Genomic DNA, 16,258 nt, shown 5'->3' with positions numbered 1-16,258 from the left:
AGGAAGCATTATTCAGAGCAAAGCTAGTGAAGGTGATGGAATTCCAGGTAAATTGCTTCAAATCCTAAAATATGATACTGTTAAAGTGGACTGATGTTGAAACTGAAACTCCAATACTCTGGCCACCGGATGCTAAGAGCTGACTCATTGGAAAAGATTCTGATGCTGGGAAAGATTGAGGGCAGGAGAAGGGGACAACAGAACATGAGATGGTTGGATGGCATCGCTGACTCAATGGACGTGGGAGCTGATGATGGACAGGGAGGCCTGGTGTGCTGCAGTTCATGGGGTCTGAAAGAGTAGGACACGACTGAGCGACTGAACTGAACTGAACTGAAAGTAGTGCACTCAATATGTCAGCAAATTTGCAAAACCCAGCAGTGGCCACAGGATTGAAAATGGTCAATTTTCAGTCCAATCCTAAAGAAGGGCAAAGGCAAAAAAATATGTTCAAACTACTGCACAATTGCACTCATTTCACAAGCTAGCAAAGTAATGCTCAAACTCCTTCAAACTAGGCTTCAGAAGTTCAGGAACCAAGATCTTTCAGGTGTAAAAACTGGGTTTAGAAATGGCAGAGGAAAACAATGATCAAATTCTCAACATCCATTGGATGATAGAAAAAGCAGAGAATTTTCAAAGTATATCTAATTCTGCTTCATTTAGTAGCTTAAATTCTTTGACTGTGGATCACGATAAATTGTGGAACAGACCACCTTACCTGTTTTCTGAAAACCTGTATGGAGTCAAGAAGAAACAGTTAGAACTGGTCATGGAACGGCAGACTGATTAAAAATCAAGAAAGGAGTATGTCAAGGTTATGTATTATCACCTGCTTATTTAACTTATATGCAGAACATATCATGTGAAATGCCAGGATAGGTGAATCACAATTTGAAATCAAAATTGCTGGGAGAAATATCAACACCCTCAGATATGCAGATGATACAACTTTAATGGCAAAAAGTGAAGAGGAACTAAAGAGCCTCTTGAGGAAAGTAAAGGAAGAGAGCGAAAAATCTGACTTAAAACTCAACATTCAATAAACTAAGATCATGGCATCCAGTCCCGTCACTTAATAGCAAATAGACTGGGAGCAAATGAAGACAATGACAGATTTTATTTTCTTGGGGTCCAAAATTACTGTGTACAGTGATTTCAGCCATGAAATTAAATGATGCTTGCCTTTTGGAAGAAAAGCTGTGACAAAACACTAGACAGTGTATTAAAAGTCAAAGACAATAGTTTGCCAGCAAGTTATTTATAGTGAAACTATATTTTTTTTTCCAGTAGTCTTTTACAAATGTGATCACTGGACCATGAAGGAGGCTGAGCACTGAAGAACTGATGCTTTCAAACTGTGGTGCAGGGGAAGACTCCTGAGAGTCCCTTGGACAGCAAAGGGACCAAACCACTCAATCCTAAAGGAAATCAACCATGAATATTCATGCAAAAGATTGATGGTGCAGCTGAAGCTCCAATACTTTGGCCACATGAATGGAAGAGCCAGCTCATCAGGAAAGACCCTGAAAGTAGGAAAGATTGAGGGCAGAAGGAGCAGGAGATTACAGAGGATGAGATGTGAGGATGGTGTCTCCAACTCAATGGAGAAGAGTTTGAGCAAATTCTGGGGGATAATGAAGGACAGAGAAGCCTGTTGTTCTGCCATCATGGGGTCACAAAGAGTTGGACACAACTGAGCGACTGAACAACAAAATACATACCTATTAATAATTTCTTTAAATGTCAGTGGCATTAAATCTGTGATCAAAAGACACAGAGAAGCTGACTGGATTAAAAAAATGAGAACCCACAGCAAGATGCCTACAAGAGACCCACCTCAGAATGAAAGAAACAGACTGAGAATGAGGGATGAAAAAAGGTATTTCATTAAAATTGAAGTCACAAGAAAGATAGGGTATACAAACGTATCAGACAAAACAGATTTGTAAACAAAGACTCTAGAGGAGAAGAATATTATGTAATGATAAAGGATTAATACAGGAAGAGGACAATATACTTGTTTATAAACAAGGAAAAAAAATATGAGCACCTAAATATCTAAGATATATAAAGTAACTACTAAAGACAAAATAAGGAGAAACTGGCAAAATATAATGATACTAGGAGATTTTTAACTCTCCAGATATCAGTGGACAGATGATGCAGGCAGAAAATTAGGCAACAAAATTTTTAAATGATAAAATAGAATGATCATATATAATTTTTCCTGAATTGTTTCCTTTATTTTACTTTTCCATCATGGATTCTTGCTTTTACACTTGGGCAATTTTAAGATCACTTTCATTTTTTGCCACTTTATTTTTATTTATTCATTTTAATGTAAATTTATTTATTTTAATTGGAGGCTAATTACCTTACAATATTGTATTGGTTTTGCCATACATCAACATGAATCCACCACGGGTGTACATGTATTCCCCATCCTGAACCCCGCTCCCACCTCCCACCCCATACTTTACCTCTGAGTCATCCCAGTGCACCAGCCCCTAGCATCCTGTATCATGCATGAACCTGGACTGGCGATTCATTTCACATATGTTATTATACATGTTTCAATGCCATTCTCCCACTTCATCCCACCCTCACCCTCTCCCACAGACTCCAAAAGCCTCTTCTATACATCTGTGTCTCTTTTGCTGTCTCGCGTACAGGGTTATTATTACCATCTTTCTAAATTCCATATATGTTGAGGTCCTTTAATGGACCAGAACCTCATGGTCTGGAGTTGGTGATAACAAAGTAAGTTCAGTTCAGTCGCTCAGTCATGTCCAGCTCTTTGCAACCCCATGAATCACAGCATGCCAGGCCTCCCTGTCCATCACCAACTCCCGGAGTTCACTCAGACTCACGTCCATCGAGTCAGTGATGCCATCCAGCCATCTCATCCTCTGTCGTCCCCTTCTCCTCCTGTCCCCAATCCCCTCCAGCATCAGAGTCTTTTCCAATGAGTCAACTCTTTGCATTAGGTGGCCAAAGTACCAGAGTTTCAGCTTCAGCATCATTCCTTCCAAAGAAATCCCAGGGCTGATCTCTTTCAGAATGGACTGGCTGGATCTCCCTGCAGTCCAAGGGACTCTCAAGAGTCTTCTCCAACACCACAGTTCAAAAGCATCAATTCTTCGGCGCTCAGCCTCCTTCACCATCCAACTCTCACATCCATAAGAAAGTAAAGGAGAGAGAAAGAGAGGCTGATATTCCTCGGTTTATGGAGAGAACCAATAAAGCCCTTTGACACAGGGCTGGCAACATGCACGAAGGCACCTGGAGCCCATTTTATGCGCCACTGTTTTCCCATTGGCACCCCACTCCAGTTTTCTTGCCTGGAAAATCCTATGAGTGGAGGAGCCTAGTAGACTGCAGTCCAAGAGTCAGACACAACTGAGTGACTTCACTTTCACTTTTCCCTGTCATGCATTGGAGAGGGAAATAGCAACCCATCCAGTGGTCTTGCCTGGAGAATCTCAGGGACGGGGGAGCCTGGTGGGCTGCCTTCTGTGGGGTCGCACAGAGTCAGACACGACTGAAGTGACTTAGCAGCAGTAGCAGCAGTTTCCCCATCTGTTTCCTATGAATTGATGGGACCAGATGCCATAATCTTTGTTTTCTGAATGTTGAGCTTTAAGCCAACTTTTTCACTCTCATCTTTTAATTTCATCAAGAGCCTTTTTAGCTCCTCTTCACTTTCTGCCATAAGGGTGGTGTCATCTGCGTATCTGAGGTTATTGATATTTCTCCTGGCAATCTTGATTCCAGCTTGTGCTTCCTCCAGCCCAGCATTTCTCATGATGTACTCTACATATAAATTAGATAAGCAGGGTGACAATATACAGCCTTGACGTACTCCTTTTCCTATTTGGAACCAGTCTGTTGTTCCATGTCCAGTTCTAACTGTTGCTTCCTGACTTGCATATAGGTTTCTCAAGAGGCAGGTCAGGTGGTCTGGTATTCCCATCTCTTTCAGAATTTTCCACAGTTTATTGTGATCCACACAGTCAAAGGCTTTGGCATAGTCAATAAAGCAGCAGTAGATGTTTTTCTGGAACTCTCTTGCTTTTTCCATGATCCAGCAGATGTTGGCAATTTGATCTCTGGTTCCTCTGCCTTTTATAAAGCCAGCTTGAACCTCAGGAAGTTCACAGTTCCCGTATTGCTGAAGGCTGGCTTGTAGAATTTTGATCATTACTAGTGTGTGAGATGAGTGCAATTGTGCAGTAGTTTGAGCATTCTTTGGCAGACTTCACAGAGTTAGTAGTATATATGCTTGTCCACATTTACAGTGGTTTCTTCCTCTGCTATGACAGTTTACCACAAAAGTAAACTAAGTTTTCCCCATGCAAATGAAAAGTTGTTATTAGAACAGCTTTCTGTTGTTTGACTTTTTATTAGTTACATGGCACATCTTAGGAAACTCAAATGAACAGGGACATTTAAGTGATAAAAGGACAGCTTTCTGACATTAATCATATTGAGTTCATAGCTGCTTTTGTAAATCGTTTCATCATTTGAATGATGATCCTAGGTATAGCGTGAGGTAGAGTATAAGCCTCTTTTAATGACTGTCTTATTTCATGTTGAACTAACTTTGAACACATCATCTGTAAAATGAGGCTTAAAATACATCTACATCTATATGGCTGTGAGTGCTAAATGCTATAATGCATGTTATTTGCTTAGAACAGTCTCTGGAGTATTCAGTTCAGTTCGGTTGCTCACATGTGTCTGATTTCAGCAGACCAGGTTCCCTGTCTATCACCAACTCCCAGAGTTTACTCAGACTCGTGTCCATTGAGATGGTGATGCCATCCAACTATCTTATCCTCTGTTGGCACCTTCTCCTCTCACTTTCAATCTTTCCCAGCATCAGGGTCATTTCAAAGGAGTCAGTTCTTTGCATCAAGTGGCCAAAGTATTTGAGTTTCAGCTTCAACATCAGCCTTTCCACTGAATATTCAGGACTGATTTTCTTTAGGTTGGGCTCGTTGGATCTCCTTGCAGTCCAAGGGACTCTCAAGAGTCCTCTCCAACACCACAGTTCAAAAGCATCAATTCTTCCATTCTCAGCTTCCTTTAGAGCTGAACTTTCACATCCATACATGACTCCTGGAAAAACCATAGCTTTGACTAGATAGACATTTGTTGGCAAAGTAATGTCATTGCTTTTTAATATGCTGCCTAGGTTGGTCATAACTTTCCTTCCAAGGAGTAAGCGTCATTTAATTTCATTGCTGCAGTCACTTTCTGCAGTGATTTTGGAGCCCAAAAGAATAAAGTCTGACACTGTTTTCACTGTTTCCCCATCTATTTGCCACGAAGTGATGGGACTGGATACATGAACTTTGTTTTCTGAATGTTGAGCTTTAAGCCAACTTCTTACTCTCCTCTTTCACTTTCATCAAGAGGCTCTTTAGTTCTTCACTTTCTGCCATAAGGGTGGTGTCATATCTGAGGTTATTGATATTTCCTCTGGCAATCTTGATTCCAGCTTGTACTTCTTACAGCCCACATGTCTCATGATGTACTCTGCATAGAAGTTAAATAAGAAGGGTGACAATATACAGCTTTAATATACTCCTTTTTCCTATTTGGAACCAGTCTGTTGTTCCATGTCCAGTTCTAACCATTGCTTCCTGACTTGCATACACATTTCTCAAGAGGCAGGGCAGATAGTCTGGTATTCCCATCTCTTTCAGAATTTTCCACAGTTTATTGTGATCCACACAGTTAAAGGCTTTGATGTAGTCAATAAGGCAGAAGCAGATGTTTTTCTGGAACTCCCTTGCTTTTTTGATGAATCAGCAGATGTTGGCAATTTGATCTCTGGTTCCTCTGCCTTTTCTAAATCTAGTGTGAACATCGGTAAGTTCATGGTACACATACTGTTGAAGCCTGGCTTGGAGAATTTTTAACATTATTTCACTTGTGTGAGATGAGTACAGTTGTGTGGTAGTTTGAACATTCTTTGGCATTGTCTTTCTTACGGGTTGGGATGAAATTGAATATTTCCAGTCCTGTGACCACTGGTGAGTTTTCCAGATTTTTTAGCATATTGAGTGCAGCACTTTCACAGCATCACATTTTAGGATTTGGACTAGCTCAACTGGAATTCCATCACCTCCACTAACTTTGTAGTGATACTTCCTAAGGCCCATTTGACTTCATATTCCAGGATGTCTGGCTCTAGATGAGTGATCACACCTTCATGATTATCTGGGTCGTGAAGATCTTTTCTGTATAGTTCTTCTATGTATTCTTCCCACCTCTTTTTAATATCTTCCACTTTTGTTAGCTCCATACCATTTCTGTCTTTTATTGAGCCCATCTTTGCATGAAATGTTCCCTTGATTGCTCTCATTATCTTGAAGAGGTCTCTAGTCTTTCCCATTCTATTGTTTTCCTCTATTTTCAGTGATCACGGAGGACTGCTTTCTCATCTCTCCTTGCTATTCTTTGGAACTCTGCGTTCAAATAGGTGTACATTTCCCTTTCTCCTTTGCTTTTCACTTCTCTTCTTTTCACAGCTATTTGTAAGGGTTTCCCAGACAGCCATTTTGCTCTTTTGCATTTCTTTTTCTTGGGGATGGTCTTGAACTCTGTCTCCTTTACAATGTCATGAAGGTCTGTACATAGTTCATCAGGCACTCTGTCTGTCAGATCTAGTCCCTTTAATCTATTTCTCAGTTTCACTGTATGATCATAAGGGATTTTATTTAGGTCAATCCTGAATGGTCTAGTGGTTTTCCCCACTTTCTTCAATTTAAGTCTGAATTGGGCAATAAGGAGTTCATGATCAGAACCATAGTCAGCTCCTGGTCTTGTATAGAGCTTCTCCATCTTTGGCTGCAAAGAATATAATCAGTCTGATTTCTGTGTTGGTCATCTGGCAATATCCATGTGCAGTCTTCTCTTGTGTTGTTGGAGGGTGTTTGTTATGACCAGTGCATTCTCTTGGCAAAACTCTATTAGCCTTTGTGCTATTTCATTCTGCAGTCCAAGGCCAAATTTGCCTGGTATTCTAGGTGTCTTTTGACTTACTACTTTTGCATTCCAGTCCCCTATAATGAAAAGAGCATATTTTGGGTGTGTTCTAAAAGGTCTTGTATGTATTGATAGAACTGTTAAGTTTCTTCAGCATTGCAGGACGGAGCATAGACCTGGATTATCATGACATCGAATGGTTTGCCTTGGAAACTATTGCATTTAAGTACTGTATTTTGGACTCTTTCGTTGACTATGATGGCTACTCCATTTCTTCTAAAGGATTCTTGCCCACAGTAGTAGATACAATGGTCATCTGAGTTAAAGTCACCCACTCCAGTCAATCTTAGTTTGCTGGTTCCTACAGTGTTGATATTCACTCTTGTCATCTCCTTTTTGACCACTTCCGGCGCACTTAGCACGGGCGGCTGTGATCGTTGCGCTTAGCACGGCTGAGAGGAGCTACCCCAGTCCGAGGTCAGGGGTGGCAGCCTGGAGGAGCTACCCCACATCCAAGCGGTGGTGGCTGCACGGGCGCAGAAGGGCCTAGGGGAGCTATCCCACATTCAAGGTCAGGAGGGGTGGAGGTGAGGAGATACCCCTCCTCCAAGGTAAGGAGCAGCGGCTGCACTTTGCTGGAGCAGCTGTGAAGAGATACCGACGTCCAAGGAAAGAGAAACCTAAGTAAGAAGGTAGGTGTTGCAAGAGGCCATCAGAGGGCAGACACACTGAAACCATACTCACAGAAAACTAGTCAATCTAATCACACTAGGACCACAGCCTTGTCTAACTCAATGAAACTAAGCCATGCCCGTGGGGCCACCCAAGACGGGCAGGTCATGGTGGAGAGGTCTGACAGAATGTGGTCCACTGGAAAAGGGAATGTCAAACCACTTCAGTATTCTTGCCTTGAGAACCCCATGAACAGTATTGTCATGCAAGTGTATGTTCCTCAGTTCTTTGTCTTATCACAACAAAGATTTGGAGTGATGGACATTAAAGCCCCCTCAGTGTGTCACAGCTCTCAGGTCTTGCATATACCGTGCTATAGCTGTCAGGTCTTGAATGGACCATGTTATAGCTCTTAGACAAATCAGTGTTACAGCTGTATTTTATTTAGAAGACAGTAGGAAAACCCATCTTTGAGGTGTGAGGGCACATCGATCCAAAGACACGAGGAGAAGAGCGCTCCAGCGTGTTGTGGGGAGAGAGAGAGACAGAGAGCTAGCTTTGGCTCTTTTATTTATATGTTCATCTCTCCCTGGGCCTGTCCTAAGTAGATTGGGCCAGCGAGGAGTGTTGCTGTTTTACCTGAGGTCTTCACTCTGGTCCTCCTTTTTCCTTCCTTGTGTTTTAGCCACCACCATTTTGGACTCCTTTCTCCTATTCTATCTGCCTAACAGTCCCCCCTCAAGAGATGGGAAGCCCAATTCTTTGGAAATAGGGGTGTTGAGGTCTTTCTGGCTACTCCCAGCTGAACTGGGGCGGCGAGGGGTATTGGGCCTCCACCTCTTTTTAGTCTCAAGCCTCAGAGTCTTTATAGCGGTGTCCATCTAAGGGTGTGATATTTTCTGTGGTCAGCTGTAGTTTCACATCTTTGTTGATCTGGCACTACGTGTTGTAGCTTGTTGACCTGGGCAGAGACAAAATAGGTTAGACAATTGACAGTACATGGAATAATCATAAGCATCATCAGTATAGCATAACAAGGACTAATAGGGGCATTAGTCAATTTTAAATTTACTTGAGCCAAGTCCCTCCTTGTTCAGGGATCAGAAGATCTAACTCCTGTCTGTTTTGGAGTACAATCTCTGTCAAGCTGTGTTGGCTCTTTAGAGCTATCCTGAGAAATCTTATCTCCAGAAACTAGATTTTGGGGGGTGTTCATTAGAATGGTGCTCATTGGTAGCCCTGAGTAGGTATCTGAGATCTCCTAGAGGCTCACAGGTGTATTGAGTGACCTCTTCTGTTTTCTCTGTTGACTCGTGAGTAGTGAATCCAGGTGTCATGTCCTGGTACCTTGACTGCTGGGGGCGTAGAAAGCATTACAGTGTAGGGGCCCGTCCATGTGGGCTGGAGTTGAGCCTTTGGGGACCCATCTTTCCAGACTTTAATTAGGACTTGAGTTCCTGGAGCCTATAGTGGTGACTCCTTAGAAACTTTTGGGTCCTGGTTCATACCCCACAAGCGTATATCCTGCGGGAATTGCCCAATGGCCGTGGTATAAGACTGGAGGGTCTGAACCTCTGGATCTAGGAAGAGGTCACTGACATAAACAGAAAGTCTTCCATATAGTATCTCAGAAGGACTAAGGCCAAGCTGTTCCTTAGGGGCAATGTGGGTGTGGAGGAGAGCTATTGGTAAAGCCTCCTTCTATCCCAGGGAGGTCTCCTGGGTTATCTTTTTTATCGCTGATTTTAAGAATTGGGCTCTTTCTATTTTTCCTGAAGATTGAGGCCTCAGGCACCATGGAGATAGTAAGTAATGTCCAATGCTTTTGAGACCCCTTGGGTAACCTTAGAAGTAAATGATGTCCCATTGTCACTTTGTAATGACCTGGGCAGACCAAATCTTGGAATGATTTCATGAAGCAGTTTTTTTTTTTAACCACCTCCTCAGCCTTCTCAGTCTGGGTGGGAAAGCCTTCAATCCATCCTGTGAATGTATCTATCATGACTAATAGGTATTTTTACCCTTCAGAAACTGGCATCTGGGTGAAGTCCATCTGCCCGTCCTCTCCTGGGTAGGCCCCACGTCGTTGGGTGGGCTGGGCCAGCTGGGGTCTTTGAGCTTCTTGGGGGTTGTTTAATTGGCAAGTGGGACAAGAGGAGACCACCTATCTCATAGTTGTTTGGAAGCCTGTTCTTCTGAAGGACCTTTCTAGTAATCTTTGGAGGGCCTTTTGTCCTAAATGAGTAGTGCCATGTAAGGAGTTAAGCAACTTCCATTTGAGGTTCCCAGGCAGAAAAAGGAGTCCCTCCTTTTGGAACCACCATGTATGATCTTGAAAGCCCTCGCTCTTAGCTTCAAGAGTCTTACCTTCAGTATATGAAGGAGTTTCTGGCAAATTAGTCTGTGGAATTAAGGTGGCAATCAGTCCCTATTAGGTCATGGTTCTGTAATGCTGTTCTCTTAGTTGCCTGCTTGATTCCCTCATGCCACTTCTCTGCTCCCTTTTTGGTGTCCTTTACAGTGGGAGACTGAAACCTCAGTGGGCAGATGGACTGCCTCCAGGAGTCGAAGAATCTGATCACCATATTTGATTGGGGACCCTCGGGTGGTCAAGTGGCCCCTTTCTTTCCAAATAGCAGCAAGTGCATGTATCACCAGAAAGGCCTACTTGGGATCAGTATAAATGGCTATTCTTTTTCCTTTCCCCAGCTCTAAAGCTCGAGTCAGGGCTATAAGCTCAGCTAATTGGGCTGAAGTAACTGGTGGCAGAGGCTTAGCCTCTATGGTCTCAAAATTGGAGATTTCTGTATATCCAGCTCTTCTTTTTCCATCTTAGACAAAGCTGCTTCCATCAGTGTACCAGATTTCCTCAGGATTGGTCAGAGGACCTTTTGACAATCCCTCTCGGAGTTTTATCCAGTGGTCCAAGGTTTCTAGACAAGAGTGAGAGGGAAGAGAGCCCTTGAGGGTACGCAGGAGGGTGGCTGGGTTAAGAACCTCACAAAGGGATATAATGAGGCCTGGATTTTCCATCAGCATTACTTGATATCTGAGGATTCTTTGATCAGACATCCATAAGTGGCCTCTCCCATTTATGAGTTGTTTTATTTGGCGGCTGGTAAAAATAGTTAGTTTGCCCCCAAAGGAGAATTTTAAAGCATCTTCTATCATGATTGCAATAGCTTCAAGATTTTGAAGGCAGGGGGGGTCCGCCTCGGGTAGTTTGATCGAGCTTTTTGGATAAGTAAGCTACAGGCTGGGGCTCAGATCCCAACCTTTGAGTTAACACTCCCAAGGCTATTCCCTCTTTCATGGACATAAAGTTGGAATGCTTTTTCTGGATCTGGCAACTTCAAGGCAGGTGCCTGAGTTAAGACCTGTTTTAGTGTAACCTCTGCCTTCTTTTGAGGAGTTCCCCACATCAGTGGGATTGAATCATCTCATCCCTTTAAGCTTTCAAATAAGGGCTGGGCAATTAGACCATAGTTGGGTATCCAGATTTTACAATATCCAGTTAGCCCCAGGAAAGCTTGCAATTGTTTTCGAGTCGTGGGGGAGGGCAACTGGAGGGGCAACTGGACAGAGGACAGCCTCCTGGACCCGTGTGTAATCTGAACTCCCAGGTAAGTGACCTTTGTCTCCACCATCTGTGCCTTAGCACGGGAGACTTTATATCCTCTTTCTGCCAAGAAGTTTAGAATCTGAATTGCATGTTGTTGGGCACTTTTCTCATCTGGAGAGCAGATTAGTAGGTCATCTATGTATTGTAATATTTTCCCACCAGGTCCCAGGTCCAGATCTAAGAGATCCCTGGCTAAGGGCCTGTCCAAACAGGTGGGGGCTATCTCTGAACCCCTGAAGTAATACTGTCCAAGTCATCTGTTGGCGTTTTTCTGCTGGGGCCTCCCTCTCAAAGGCAAAAAGATATTGGGATTCTTTGGCCAGTGGTATGCAAAAAAATGCATCTTTGCGATCCAAGACTGTAAACCACTTGGCACCGGGTGGGATTTCTCCCAAGATTACATAGGGATTGGGTACTGTGGGATGGAGAGGGACTACAGCTTCATTTATGATCTGGAGATCTTGAACCATTTGCCAGGTTCCATCTTTTTTCTTTACTGAGAGGATTGGGGTGTTAAATGGTGAACTGGTGAGGACCAATAGCCCACAAGCAAGGAATTTATTTATTAAAGGCTGTAGTCCCTCCCGAGCCTCTCTTTTGAGAGGGTATTGTTTACAGTTAGGAAACCGAGTGGGATCTCAGAGGACAATGATGACTGGTTCAGCTTGGTGGGCTCATCCAGGAATCCCCTGGTCCCACACCTGGGGGTTAATTTTGTCTTCCCATAGTTTTGGTCCCTCTCTATTGAAGGTGTTATGGGTTCTTCAGTAGTAACCAGGAGCTGTAGAGCTCTAGGGGCTGAAAAACTTCTAATCACAAGGGTGGTCCCCAGTTTAGTGACTATATCTCTTCCCAATAAGGGAGTAGGACACTCAGGGACCACTAGAAACTGGTGGGAAAATATTTGTCCACCCCAGCAACAAAGAAGTGCTCAGGTGAATCTTTTAGTAGTTGCTTTTCCTGTAGCACCCAAAATGGTACAGGTTTGGAAGGAGAAGGCTCCAGAGTAGGAGAGCAAGACAGAGTAGGTAGCCCTCTTGTCAACCAAAAAATTCTCGGACCTACCTGCCACATCCAGTTGTACCCTTGGCTCTAGCCCCGTGATGGTTATCTGTGACAGGCGGGCTGGCTGGGGTGGGCCGCTTCAGTCCTCTTGAACCATCGTGAGAGTAGGCTTGGTGCTTGACCATGAGGCTCTTGGGTCCCCAGGGCAGAGTGTCACCCAATGTCCAGTTGATGACATTTGTGGCAAGGCATTCTAGGAGACTTGTCACGGTTTGGACACTCTTTGGCCCAATGCCCCGCCTGTCTACAGATCAGGCATTTGTCTTGTGCCTTGTCCTTCAAGGACTTGGGGTTTGCCACAGGACTTCTCTGGAGGGCGGCCAGCATCTGGGCATGACTTGTCTGTTTCTTTCTCTCCTTTCCCTGGGCCTTGGCCTCCTTCTCCTGTTCTCTGTTATAAGACGTATTGGTGGATGTCTGGACCATCTCATATAAAGAGGCAGCAGGGTCCTGCTGTTGTAGCTCTTGTAACTTAATTTTGATATCTGATGCACATTGGGAGAGGAATTTGTCCTTTAAAACCACCTGTACCTGGTAAGAGTCTAAGTCCAGATTGGTAAACGTTTGCACTGCCTCTTTTAGCCTTTCCAGAGGCAATGGGATTCTCATTGGGCTCCTGAGTTATTGCTGAGACTGGGCACAGTCCCACAAGTAATAGGCTTTCTTTTGTTTCCATGAGTGGACTTCCTTAGGGGTGAGTCTTTCTGAAGCTTATCCTACCCAGAACTGTTGCAACCTGAGAGCCAGGCGTCCCTGGGCCAGGGTGCAGATCCCCAGGCAGGCTGAGGCATGACAGCCTCCTAGAGATCGAATTCCTGGGCAGGTCGAGGCATGATGGCCTCCCGAGAATTGGGTCCCTGGGCAGGTCGAGGCATGATGACCTCCTGGGACCCTTGGACTAGAGTTTGGGCATCCCCAGCATGACCAGTGCTGGGTAGAATTAAGGGGTTTGTAACTCATTGCTAGTTTGACCACCATGGGCAGGAATAGATATGATGTCTGAGTGAACTCCAGGAGTTGGTGATGGACAGGGAGGCCTGGTGTGCTGCAATTCATGGGGTTGCAAAGAGTTGGACACAGCTGAGCGACTGAACTGAACTGAACTCAAGCTCATCCTACCTAGTACTGTTGCAACCTGAGAGACAGGTGTCCCCGGGTCAGGGTGCAGATCCCCAGGCAGGTCCAGGCATGACAGCCTCCCCAGAATTGGGTCCCTGGGCAGGTCGAGGCGTGATGACCTCCTGGGACCCCTGGGACTAGCGGATCCCCAAGCAGGTTGAGGCGTGATAAACTTTTGAGGACCAGATTCCTAGGCAGGTCAAGGCGTGATGACCTCATGGGACCCCCGGACTGGAGTTGGGCGTCCGCAAGATCTCCAGTATGACCAGTGCTGTGTAGGATTAGGGGGTTGGATATTATAGAGTATTTCCCTCCCAAGGCCAGCTATTTTCTGGTTGTTTCTCCAGAAGATTGTAGAGGCAACCTTGTGGGTCTGGATGGGGCTCAGGAAAAGAGCATGAAACAGGAGGGAAGGGGGCAGAGCATAACCTTTGAAAGAATGACATGGCACAAGGGTATAATGTAAACCAATTAAAATCAATTGGGTCCCAAATGACAAGTCAAATTCAATTAAACCTTAGTCCCCAATCTATAAACCAACAGACACAACCAGAAGTGGCAGGACAGCTCCAAGGCACTGTCAAAAGATGGAGGAGTGGGTGGCTCCCCAATGGCTGGGTGATCCTCTCAGTCATTAGTATATGAATTTACCCCCCAACACCCCCACACACCTCCCCACCCCCCCACCCCCACCCCCCCTGCTCGCAAAACCTAGCCAGGTTGCATTCCATGGCCAGTACCCTGTAGAGTGGGCGCTTCTCTCTGAATCTTAACAAGTCTACCTCTTATCTATTGCTTTGAGTCTCAGTGAATTTTTGTAATGAGACCTCAGGGCCTGAGTTTCATTAGTTTTGGCCAGACTTGCGTCCCAGGAGAGAGCTGAAGGATAGGAGGACAAAAGCAGTGGGGAAAATGTGCCAAGGAATCCCCTTCATAGCCTGCTGGAAAATTTGCTAAATATCTGACCAGGGCTCACAATTTCATTGGTCTGATCCTTGGCACAGAGAAGAGAAAGGAGAGAAGAACCCCCACTGGCTTGTGTAACAGCTACTGGGGCTCAGCAGATAGCACCTTTGGGACATGCTGAGGAGTAGCCTCTCCAGAGTCCATCAGTTGTGCCCCCTGCTGCCCACCTGTTCGCAGGAGGTTCAAGGGAACAAGAAACAAGAGATTGTAAAGGAATTAAGATTTCATTAGCCAGAAGAGGATAAGCCTCTTACCTTAACTGGAGGTCTTCTGGGATCTGAGACTGGGTCATGTGGGCTTTCCACTGTCCTGGTTTCCAGCACGATGGGCCTTCCCCTGCACTGAATTTTCTTCGCGTTCTGCCTCTACCGCGGAAGCTTCACTGAGCTGGGATCCTGCGTTGCTTGGCCTCTTTCGTGTGGAGGTTGTTTCAGCCAGGTTAAGCAAGACTGATGGCACCATAGATGTCACGCAAGTGTATGTTCCTTTGTTCTTTGTCTCGTCACAACAAACATTTGGAGTGATGGACATTAAAGCCCTCTTGGCGTGTCACAGCTCTCAGGTCTTTGATAGACCGTGTTATAGCTCTCTGGTCTCGAATGGACCATGTTATAGCTGTTAGACAAATCAGTGTTACAGCTCACTGTTGCAGCTCTATATTATTTAGAAGACAGCAGGAAAATCCATCTTCGAGGCGTGAGGGCACATCAATCCAAAGACACGATGAGAAGAGCACTCCAGCGCCCAGGAGAGAGAGAGAGCGAGAGCGAGCTAGCTTTGGCTCTTTTATTTATATGTTTATCTCTCCCTGGGCCTGTCCTATGTAAATTGGGCCAGCCAGCAGTGTTGTTTTACCTGAGGTCCTCACTCTGGTCCTCAGACCTTTTTCTGTTCTATTTTTGTGGGCTTTTTCCTTCCTTGTCTTTTAGCCACCACCATTTTGGACTCTTTTTCTCTATTCTACCTACCTCGCAGTATGAAAAGGCAAAATAATAGATACTGAAAGAGGAACTCCCCAGGTGAGTAGGTGCCCAATATGCTACTGGAGATCAGTGGAGAAATAACCCCAGAAAGAATGAAGGGATGGAGCCAAAGTAAAAACAATACCCAGTTGTGGACGTGACTGGTGATAGAAGCAAGATCTGATGCTGTAAAGAGCAATATTGCATAGGAACCTGGAATGTCAGGTCCATGAATCAAGGCAAATTGGAAGTGGTCAAACAAGATATAGCAAGAGTGAACGTCAACATTCTAGGAATCAGTGAACTAAAATGGACTAGAATGAGTGAATTTAACTCAGATGACCATTATATCTACTACTGCAGGCAGGAATCCCTCAGAAGAAATGGAGTAGCCATCATGGTCAACAAAAGAGTCTAAAATGCAGTACTTGGATGCAATCTCAAAAACGACAGAATGATCTCTCTTCATTTCCAAGGCAAACCATTCAATATCACAGTAATCCAAGTCTATGTCCCAACCAGTAATGCTGAAGAAGCTGAAGTGGAATGGTTCTATGAAGACCTACAAGACCTTTTAGAATTAACACCTCCAAAAGATATCCTTTTCATTATAGGGGACTGGAATGCAAAAGTAGTAAGTCAAGAAACACCTGGTGTAACAGGAAAAATTGGCCTTGAAATGCGGAATGAAGCAGGGCAAAGACTAATAGAGTTTTGCCAAGAAAATGCACTGGTCATAGCCAACACCCTCTTCCAACAACACAAGAGAAGACTCTACACATGGACATCACCAGATGCTCAACACTGAAATCAGATAGATTATATTCTTCTCAGCCAAAGATGGAGAAGCTCT

Source organism: Ovis aries, chromosome Y (genome assembly GCF_016772045.2).
Source record: "Ovis aries strain OAR_USU_Benz2616 breed Rambouillet chromosome Y, ARS-UI_Ramb_v3.0, whole genome shotgun sequence".
Lineage (NCBI taxonomy): Eukaryota > Metazoa > Chordata > Mammalia > Artiodactyla > Bovidae > Ovis > Ovis aries.
The sequence above is the reverse complement of the archived record's forward strand: the minus strand, read 5'-3'. Positions refer to the sequence as shown.